The following is an 8,812-nucleotide window of genomic DNA, read 5'->3' on the forward strand; positions in this document are numbered from 1 at the left end:
GAACTGAAATATCACGTTTGAGTGGACTGACCCCTTTCGGTGGCAGATTGTATTGGCGCCGGAGCCGATCACAGGAAAAAAGACAGCTTGCATTGTGTACCGTGACGTGTGGTGCAGGACACAGCCTGCCCTCGGCCCTTTGAGCCTCGCTGTTCATGAATTGCTAAGGGAGTGTACGTAATGCTTGACGTCTCGTGTATCTGCCTCCCTCGCTGCTTTTTTTTTTTTTTTTTTTTTTTTTTTTTTCTCTCCCCTAAGTTGGCTTTCTTTGTCTCCTCGCCCTTACCCCAGCTGACACGGAGTCCTCGCCTCCCCCTCTCAGGCCCTTCCCCTTTTCCCAGCCTCCCTCCCCATCTTCGTCCATTCCATCAGCTGTTCATAAATCATTCATACTCCCTGGCTGCCATCCAAACTCCCTGCCGCTGGCCCTTTTAAACGGCACGCGGTTGTCACAATTGTGTCTTGTGCATATTTAACTTTTTTTTTTTTTTTTTTTCTGTCAGGGACCAAAGAGAGCATTTAATTTAGCAGCTCTGGCAGAAGAAAGCTAAGAGTCTGCCCTCTTCCTGCAGGGTGATACAGACAGAAGGGGGCTATGAGTCTGTCCTCCTCCTGCAGGGTGATACAGACAGAAGGGGGGGTATGAGTCTGTCCTCCTCCTGCAGGGTGATACAGACAGAAGGGGGCTATGAGTCTGTCCTCCTCCTGCAGGGTGATACAGACAGAAGGGGGCTATGAGTCTGTCCTCCTCCTGCAGGGTGATACAGACAGAAGGGGGCTATGAGTCTGTCCTCCTCCTGCAGGGTGATACAGACAGAAGGGGGCTATGAGTCTGTCCTCCTCCTGCAGGGTGATACAGACAGAAGGGGGCTATGAGTCTGTCCTCCTCCTGCAGGGTGATACAGACAGAAGGGGGCTATGAGTCTGTCCTCCTCCTGCAGGGTGATACAGACAGAAGGGGGCTATGAGTCTGCCCTCTTCCTGCAGGGTGATACAGACAGAAGGGAGCTATGAGTCTGTCCTCCTCCTGCAGGGTGATACAGACAGAAGGGAGCTATGAGTCTGTCCTCCTCCTGCAGGCTGATACAGACAGAAGGGGGTCTATGAGTCTGTCCTCCTCCTGCAGGCTGATACAGACAGAAGGGGGTCTATGAGTCTGTCCTCCTCCTGCAGGGTGATACAGACAGAAGGGGGCTATGAGTCTGTCCTCCTCCTGCAGGATGATACAAACAGAAGGGGGGCTATGAGTCTGTTCTCCTCCTGCAGGATGATACAAACAGAAGGGGGGCTATGGGTCTGTCCTGTCTATCACCCTGCAGGAGGACAGGCTCGTAGCCCCCTTTTGTCCCTGTCACTCTGCAGGAGGAGGAAAGACTCATAGCTCCCTTCTTTCTGTATTACCCTGCAGGAGGAGGACAGATTTGTATAGCTCCCTTCTGTATCACCCTGCAGGAGGAGAAGGAAGCTTTGGGTCTGATGTCGTCCTGCAGGCTGACACACACAGAAGGAAGCTAGCAGGCTGTCCCTCCTGCTGCAGGGTGTTGCACAGAACAGAGTTCCGAGTCTGTCCCTACTCCCTCAGGGGCGACACACACAAGTAACTAGCCCCATGGCTCTGGCATTAGTGATGCTTCTCCTGCTGCAGCTCGTCTGGTAACCAAACATCTCGGGTACCCCTGGGGGTGGTTTATTAATCACAAACATCCCTTCACACCTGTCCCTTACCCGTGAGGGACGCTCTTACATCATGACATTGATCAAGTTGCTGTCTGTTGCATCACGATAGGCGCGCACTATGCACGTATGAATTGCATAATACGTTTGTGTGTGTTTTGTAGTAGTATGGCTAGGCAGCATTGAGTCATTGGTGTGTGTTAGAGGTGCGCCGAGGTTATTCCTGTTTTGTCCCTCTGGTTGTTGTAGTGAGTGACTGGCTTAGCCAGACGTGCTGTAGCTTCTGCTGCAGGCTTGTGTATATTAATCCTCTGGTGTACTGTAAAGCTTCTGAGTTTTCTTAAATTCAACTGCCTATGGTTAAGACTGAGCACAGCTGACCCATAATCGCCATTTTCTGAGAGGCTGTAAAGGAGTTGATAGACATTAGATGGCGACCAGCCGGGCATACATGGAGGATCACTGTATGAACATTTGCATGGAGCGGACATGCATGTTTGTTTCTCTGGAACAAGGAGTGGTATTACGTAGACCTCTCCTCTGCTGCCTACATTGGGGAAGAGAAGTATTGAAATTTAACAGGAATACCTACCTGGTCTATTCTTCTCTGAAGAAGCTTCTGGTAAGCGATGCCCGCCATGATCGGAGAGGGCCTACAGGCATCTTAAAGTTCACTAGTCCAGGCCATAAATGGCTGAATGAGGTGAATATTCTCATGTCTGTAAGCATGTTAACCTTTGTTGGGCAAAGCAACGGGTTCACTTAACTACTACCCTTCCTCACTCAGTGGTGGCTGGTGCTTAATATTCTTTGGGAGGGAGGGCAGCCCTGCGGCCTCCCCAGCCAGCCATACAACCCCTCCCGCCAGCCAACCAAACAACCACCTGAGCTTAATCCTTTACTTATTTGGAGGGATGCCCACTTTGCTTTGCCCATTTTAATGTATTTTTAAGAACTAGAAGGTTTGGACTTTAACTCTACCTGTGGCCTTGCCATGCAGACACTACTTGGTGCCTACTCACATTCCCTGGGTTATCTTCAGAATACTAGGCGCCATAAACAGTGAGTTATTTATTCAAATACCAACAACCTTCTTCTTCTTTTTTTTTTTTTTTTTTTTTATGGTTGCTCCATGGTCTGCCTTCTTCGGCACCTCTCACTTTTCTGTTGAGGCCTAGCACTGCATTTGGTTGCCAGTAGAGGATATTGGCCAGGGATAGACAATAGAACCTATGGTTAAATTCTGCAAAAAAGAGTTCCTGGATTTATGGTCAGGCCTAAAGAATATCTGGAGTACCTGCGACCTCTCTGGTCCGCTTCTGCAGCCCCTTTCAAACATTTAAGTCCCCCCACCACACTCGGTGGGCAATAGGGGGAGAATTGACCAGGGATGGACAATGGAAGCTGTGATTGACAAAAACAACATACGATTTCTGGGGTTTTTGGGGATATCGGGACTCGCCAAAGAACATCTGGACATGCCCTCCTCTATATTTTTGTGTCCACTTGAGAAGGTAAGGTGAGCCCACAGGTTCTAAATGTGAAGTCCAAGGCCTCCCAAACTGATCTTTTTGTGGTGACATCATTCAGTGGGTTCTGGTGTCTCTCCCATTCAGTAGTGAGATTTTTCCAAGGTAGTTTGTGGTGAAATCGCTGCTCACAGAGCCGCTCTATCATAGCTGGATTTTCTGGTTTGTCTTTTAGGCAAAGTCGTTAAGTAGAGGGTGACACCATTGCTTGACCGAAGTCTGAGTAACCAGTCTGGATGTTCAACTATTATCTGTAGGTAGCTTCAGGCAGTATACATGGACTATATGGCAGGTTCTATGACTCAACTAGGTTTCCTAAATATTTATGCGACCAGCCCTAGGTGAACAGACTATGGCAACATGTGACCAATGCCGTTCTTGCCCCCATACCTTGCTTCCCCCCCCCCCCCTTTTTTTTATTTTTTTATTTGAAAATCACCAAGCACCAGCACCAAAAACTACTGTGTGTGCCTAGCCAGATATATACCGGTACTTGTATCCAGCCACAGAACATATCCTAGATATGTCATCACTGAGTCACTCTGCTGAATCAATAAACAGCAGTAACGCTTAGCCCAAATGTATTTTTATATATTTTTTTCTAAGTCTCTAAATCTTTGGCTTGGTGTCCCAAGCTGGCATGCTGGTTGTAAACACCAGGCTATGTTCCCATTGTAGACAGATGACGCCCCCTCCAGGTGTCTCATCTCTCTCCCTTTCATTGATGTCAGCTGCCCACCCCCTAGTTTACCAGCTGCCTCATATTTTTGGCCCTGATGGCGTGCCCGTACTTCAGCCGCAGGCCTCCAGGAAATTGGAGGATGATCGCGTCCTCCTGGAGACAAAATTTCCTGTCTGGGGTGGTCTTTGGCGGCATTCAGCTGTGAAAAAAGTGACACGGTTGGCAGCTGACCAGCTTGCTTTGAAATTTTTATATAGGTTTATAGCGTATGGGTGACCTGCCTAATCTGAGCTATTTTTACCCTAAAACAAAAAAATCACTAAAAATGCACGATTACTGAAGATTAAGACATTTTTATCCAAGTCATTTTCCTCTGGCTCTTATCGGTTTAAAGAGACCCTGCCAGTTTTTTAAAATTTGTATGTTCTTTTCAATAACTTGAATTTATTTTAAACCTGCCTAAAACAAGGGACGTAAATATGCAACAAACTGAATTTTCATGGTTTTGGTTTCAAGCAGGGACAGAAGAAAAAACATCGGAGGAATAACGAAAGGACAGAAGAGTACCATGAAACGAGTATGCCAAAAATGGTTTTTCAGAATGGTATTCTAGAGTATGGTAAAGGAGAAACCATGGCAAACCAAACGTGGTTTCGAAGCTAAGGGAAACTATTTTACAAGTGGTAAAAATGGTTATAAAATATTAACGGTGGGAAGATTGGTGGAAAAAGGGTGACATGTCAAAGAAGGGGCGTTGACGGGGGAAGCACACTACATGCTGTTAGTATGCATACTGAGGTTGGACCTTAGGGTTGTATTGGGCATTGTAGAGGTCGCTAGTCGGATCTATGATATGGTCCTGAAGATGTAGCCAAGGGCATGAAGACAATTGTTTTGTTCATATGCAGCTTTGTATGTTTACCAATCTCTTTTCTTCAAAATAAAAAAATATATTGATGGTTTATGTCACAAGGTATCGAAATGGAGTGGCGCCCTGAACCTCTTCTGGGGCATTTTTGGAGGTCTGAATTTACATTTTCTAGGTTCGCCAGGTATAACACCTTGCATAATATTATTCTGCAGGTTTCCATTCGAAAAGGGGCTAAGTGCCAACAGCACCCCGACCCAGCCTTGAGGAAAAGACTCGAACATCTGCAAGTCTCCTGGCGGGACTTGGCAGCATCCCACACCTCTCTCCAAACTGAGCTGAGATCTTTAAATTACTAGTCCCTGCGCTCGCTCCTGCGTTTTTTTTCCCCACGCGCTCATGAACACTGGTCTGTCAGTGAAAGCACATACACATCTAAAGAGCACACGCTTCTGCAGTCACTTCCATCGGATCGAAAGTTAAAAAAACATTTTATATGGCCTTTACACAAGAGTTTATCCATTAACACAGCAGCTGCCTGTTTGGTGCAGTCTCCTAACCGGAAGAGCCTTATGTGTCTAATGCTCTTATCTGGACTATACACAAGGGGGCACACTTTTCAGAGTGGTTAAACTAGCTGGTAAGCTGGGTCATCATAGGAGGTAGGTGTTTTTCAAAGTGTAGTGGGTGCTCCAAGAAAATCGAAAGAGGGGGTTGTTGACACCTAAAGGACATCGGAAGTCAAACATACAATTTTTAAGTCCTAGTGAACAAAATGGACCCAGCAGCCTTTACATGGAAGGGCTTGGAAGAATAAGATCCAAGACTGAAATTTTGGGAAAAGTTTGATTGACAACCTGGAGGCAATTTTTCAAAACTTTTGAAATTTGAAATTTTCACCTGCAATGTTTCTTGCTTGAATTTCTCAAGATTGAGTTTTTTTTTTCCACAGCCCGTTTTTCAGCGAAAATTTGCTAAAAGTTCTCAAAATATTCAAACGAAAGATTAAGCCAAATTTTTTTTTCGTCAAAACTGATTTTCGTGAATTTATTATTTTCTTTGTATTTGAAGTTTTGCCTTACAGGGGGAGGTTGGGTAAATTTGATTTATGGCTTACCAAGATAGCATTGGAAAAGCCTCAATTCTCTTACTTCGACTTGGTAGCCATCATGTTGGTCTTAAGCTGGCCATATATACAAGGGCGCACGTCTTCTGTTGATCCTAAAAAAAAAATAAAAAATTGAGACAATTTTGTCTACCTTCACATTCGGAAGGCACTATTTTCTACTACAACTTTTTATTCCTGAATGTGCTAAATACTTCTTAGTAACTTGTGCCTAATGGCACTGCTTTATGAGCACTTGTTTGATTATTCTTGACTATTTCAAATTGCAATTTATTTTTTGATAAATATAGTATATATGGCCAGAAATGGGGCAACCTGTTGTCTTCTGGCTGCTGGTGAACTAAAGTCCCAGCATGCACTACTAACTAGCAGAGACAAATTGCTTATCATGTAACAAAAATATTACCTATCTATTTTATATGTTTCATTTTAACATGCATATGTTTGTCTTTCTTATTTAAGCCTAACTCGATCCAATGGTGTTTTTACAAAAGGAAAAAAAAATTGGAAAGAGTTAATATTTCTGTCAGGGTTTGAGGTTGTCACCAAGCATGGAACACAGACAACACAACCATTTTTGTATTGTGTTTAACTCCACCCTCCCTGTACTAAACGTGTTTTTGGGTTTGGTCTCTTGGGAGGAGAGATTTCACATTACAAAACAGGAATTGGAGAAATCTCTCTCCAATAGGGTTACAGATGGCAGTAAATTAATGAAAGGAGCATTAACTTTACCCTTCTGTATCCAAATCAAAAAATGTTTGGCTGGAGTTAGATTTTAAAGAGTTCTTCAACCAATACATACTGTGGCGTTGCTATGAGGCAGACGAAGAGTCTCAAATTGTTCTTCTCTTGGAAGAGCAGTTCTGTTTTTTTGAATAGGGCTATGCTGATATCTAGTTTGTGGTCCAACCCCAAGAACCAGCTAGTGAGACAACAAACCTACTTTAACTGACCGTGCAGACCCTAAATAAAGTAAGACAACGGACTATAGATGGGTAGATGCCTTCAGAAGAACGATGGGCTGAGAGATCACCACTTCTCCGTGGTAGTGGTATTCGTATCCGCTTCTCCGCTTGACTGTCCCTGGCTTACCCCTTTCATTTAATTGGATTTCAATTTTTTTAAACCATGGAGGCTTGAAGAAAATTGTCCATTCTGAGGTCAAGCTACTGGCCAGAGCGCATACCCCAATGACCAGCCAGCAAGACAACGAGCTCACTTCAACTAGCAGAGTAACCCTTTGCAAGTAGGATTAAACTAGCTCTAGCACTAGATAGATGCCTTCCCAACAATGAGTAGCAAAGAGACCAATCATCCAACTTTAGATTCTGGTTCTCTTTCCTGTGTAATTCCTTAATTAGACTTGAGGTGAGATATGTAGGGCTAACATCTTAGAGGGCTGGATTGGCCAGATGGCACACGGAATTTACAACAAGTAAATGTCCTCGATGGCCTGGGCATCTTAAATGTTGGACAGGATCAGACCCTTTTATGGCCACCCTAGGGTTTGCACCAAGCATTTTACATTTTTGCCTGGCCTTTCACTGCTTCATAGGAATGCTGACTAAAGTGTTGAAGAATCCTTTATTGTTTTTAACTCTTGTTTTTGGTTCCATAAGATCATTTTTCATCATAAGATGATTTCTAATGCTTGCCTATATGTACAGACCCGCACTAAGCAGCACCAATACTCTGTACTTTTATCTCCTTCTATACTTACCCGCACACACTGCGATAGCATCTTTTCCTGCGTTAATCCGGTTTATGTTGATTCTAGGGTCACCTGTGCTCTCAGCTGTGAATCTGGATCTGGCCCTGAAGTCCTCATCCTGGTCCTGGATGCCCCAGTAAGTTCTCATCACTCTAATATTTCTTTGCAAGGGTAGCTGTGGTCTACTTGCAGAAGATGCATGCTATAAGTTATTGAAATGTACAAAGTTTTTTTTTTTTTTTTTTATGTATCCTATTCTATGACAAATATATATTTTTACTTTTTGGCTAACGAGTCACCCAAGAATCCTATTTGGATTGGTGTTCAATGGAATTCAATTGGAAAAGTAGATACAAGAAAGCTATGTGAATCTTGCGGAAAAACATCTTAATGTTTACGATTTCAAGTCGGCAAAGAGAGCTGTTTACCAGGCTAATGGTAACTGCAATGCTGGCTATAACTTCATAAATGGAAAAATTCCATGTCACCAAGTTCAACCAAAAGACAAAAATAGAGAAAAATCCTTTCTCTGAACCCTCAACTTTTTAGCTGATCCAGAGGAAGGCAAACTGGTCCATTATATTAAGCTTATTTCTGTGTAATGCATAACTATATTTCTCCCTCTGGCCCTGACGCTGGGGCACTGTGGGTCTCCCTCTGCCCCCGACGCTGGGGCACTGTGTGTGTGTGGTCACAAAATTCAGAGACGCTGGCTTAAACTGTTATATATTTTGAAGAATAATTTAAATTGTTACCTTACATTTTGCCTAAAGGTAGCTGTCTACTTGTTACTATATCCATTTATACTTAACAGCATTGCAGTTGGAAAATGTTTGTACAGACAGGTTAGTATTTTCAGAAGAAAAGAATAAAAAAAAATCTTCATGCTTATAATGTTTTATAGGTTTTCTGTGTATTTTTTTTTTTTTTTTTTGATGAACCTTTTGTATATACATATTTGTTGCCACTAGAGGCATTATCTCTATAGGAGCTTAAAATGTGACTGTTAGAAAAATACGGGGCTTGCCATTTCTGGCTGTCTTTTTGAAAATGCCAGTTGCATGGTTGTCTGACTTCAAAATATTGGGTTACAAACCCAGACCAAGCCTCATCTCTGCCCTTGTTCCAGGTAATGGACCCTACATTGGAGCCAAAACCTCAGACAGGGAACTAGCTTTCTTAAAGGAAAGGTCGGCAGTTGCATCCCCCATACTTATCT

General features: G+C 43.6%; 1 protein-coding gene across 5 annotated transcripts in view; it reads left to right on the forward strand.

Annotated features, from left to right (window-relative positions):
* The window catches only part of KDM6B (lysine demethylase 6B), a 169,075-nt gene that overhangs the window by 110,599 nt on the left and 49,664 nt on the right, over positions 1-8,812 (forward strand). For 4 of the 5 annotated variants that reach the window (XM_077470693.1, XM_077470690.1, XM_077470689.1 and 1 more), the window contains one exon: positions 4,969-7,729. The gene's annotated coding sequence lies outside the window, so the exon portion shown is untranslated. The remainder of the gene's footprint in view (positions 1-4,968; positions 7,730-8,812) is intronic. The other variant, XM_077470691.1, reaches the window with a different exon arrangement.

Source organism: Lithobates pipiens, unplaced genomic scaffold, assembly GCF_037356315.1.
Source record: "Lithobates pipiens isolate NorthernLeopardFrog02 unplaced genomic scaffold, aLitPip1_a1.2 Scaffold_8, whole genome shotgun sequence".
NCBI lineage: Eukaryota > Metazoa > Chordata > Amphibia > Anura > Ranidae > Lithobates > Lithobates pipiens.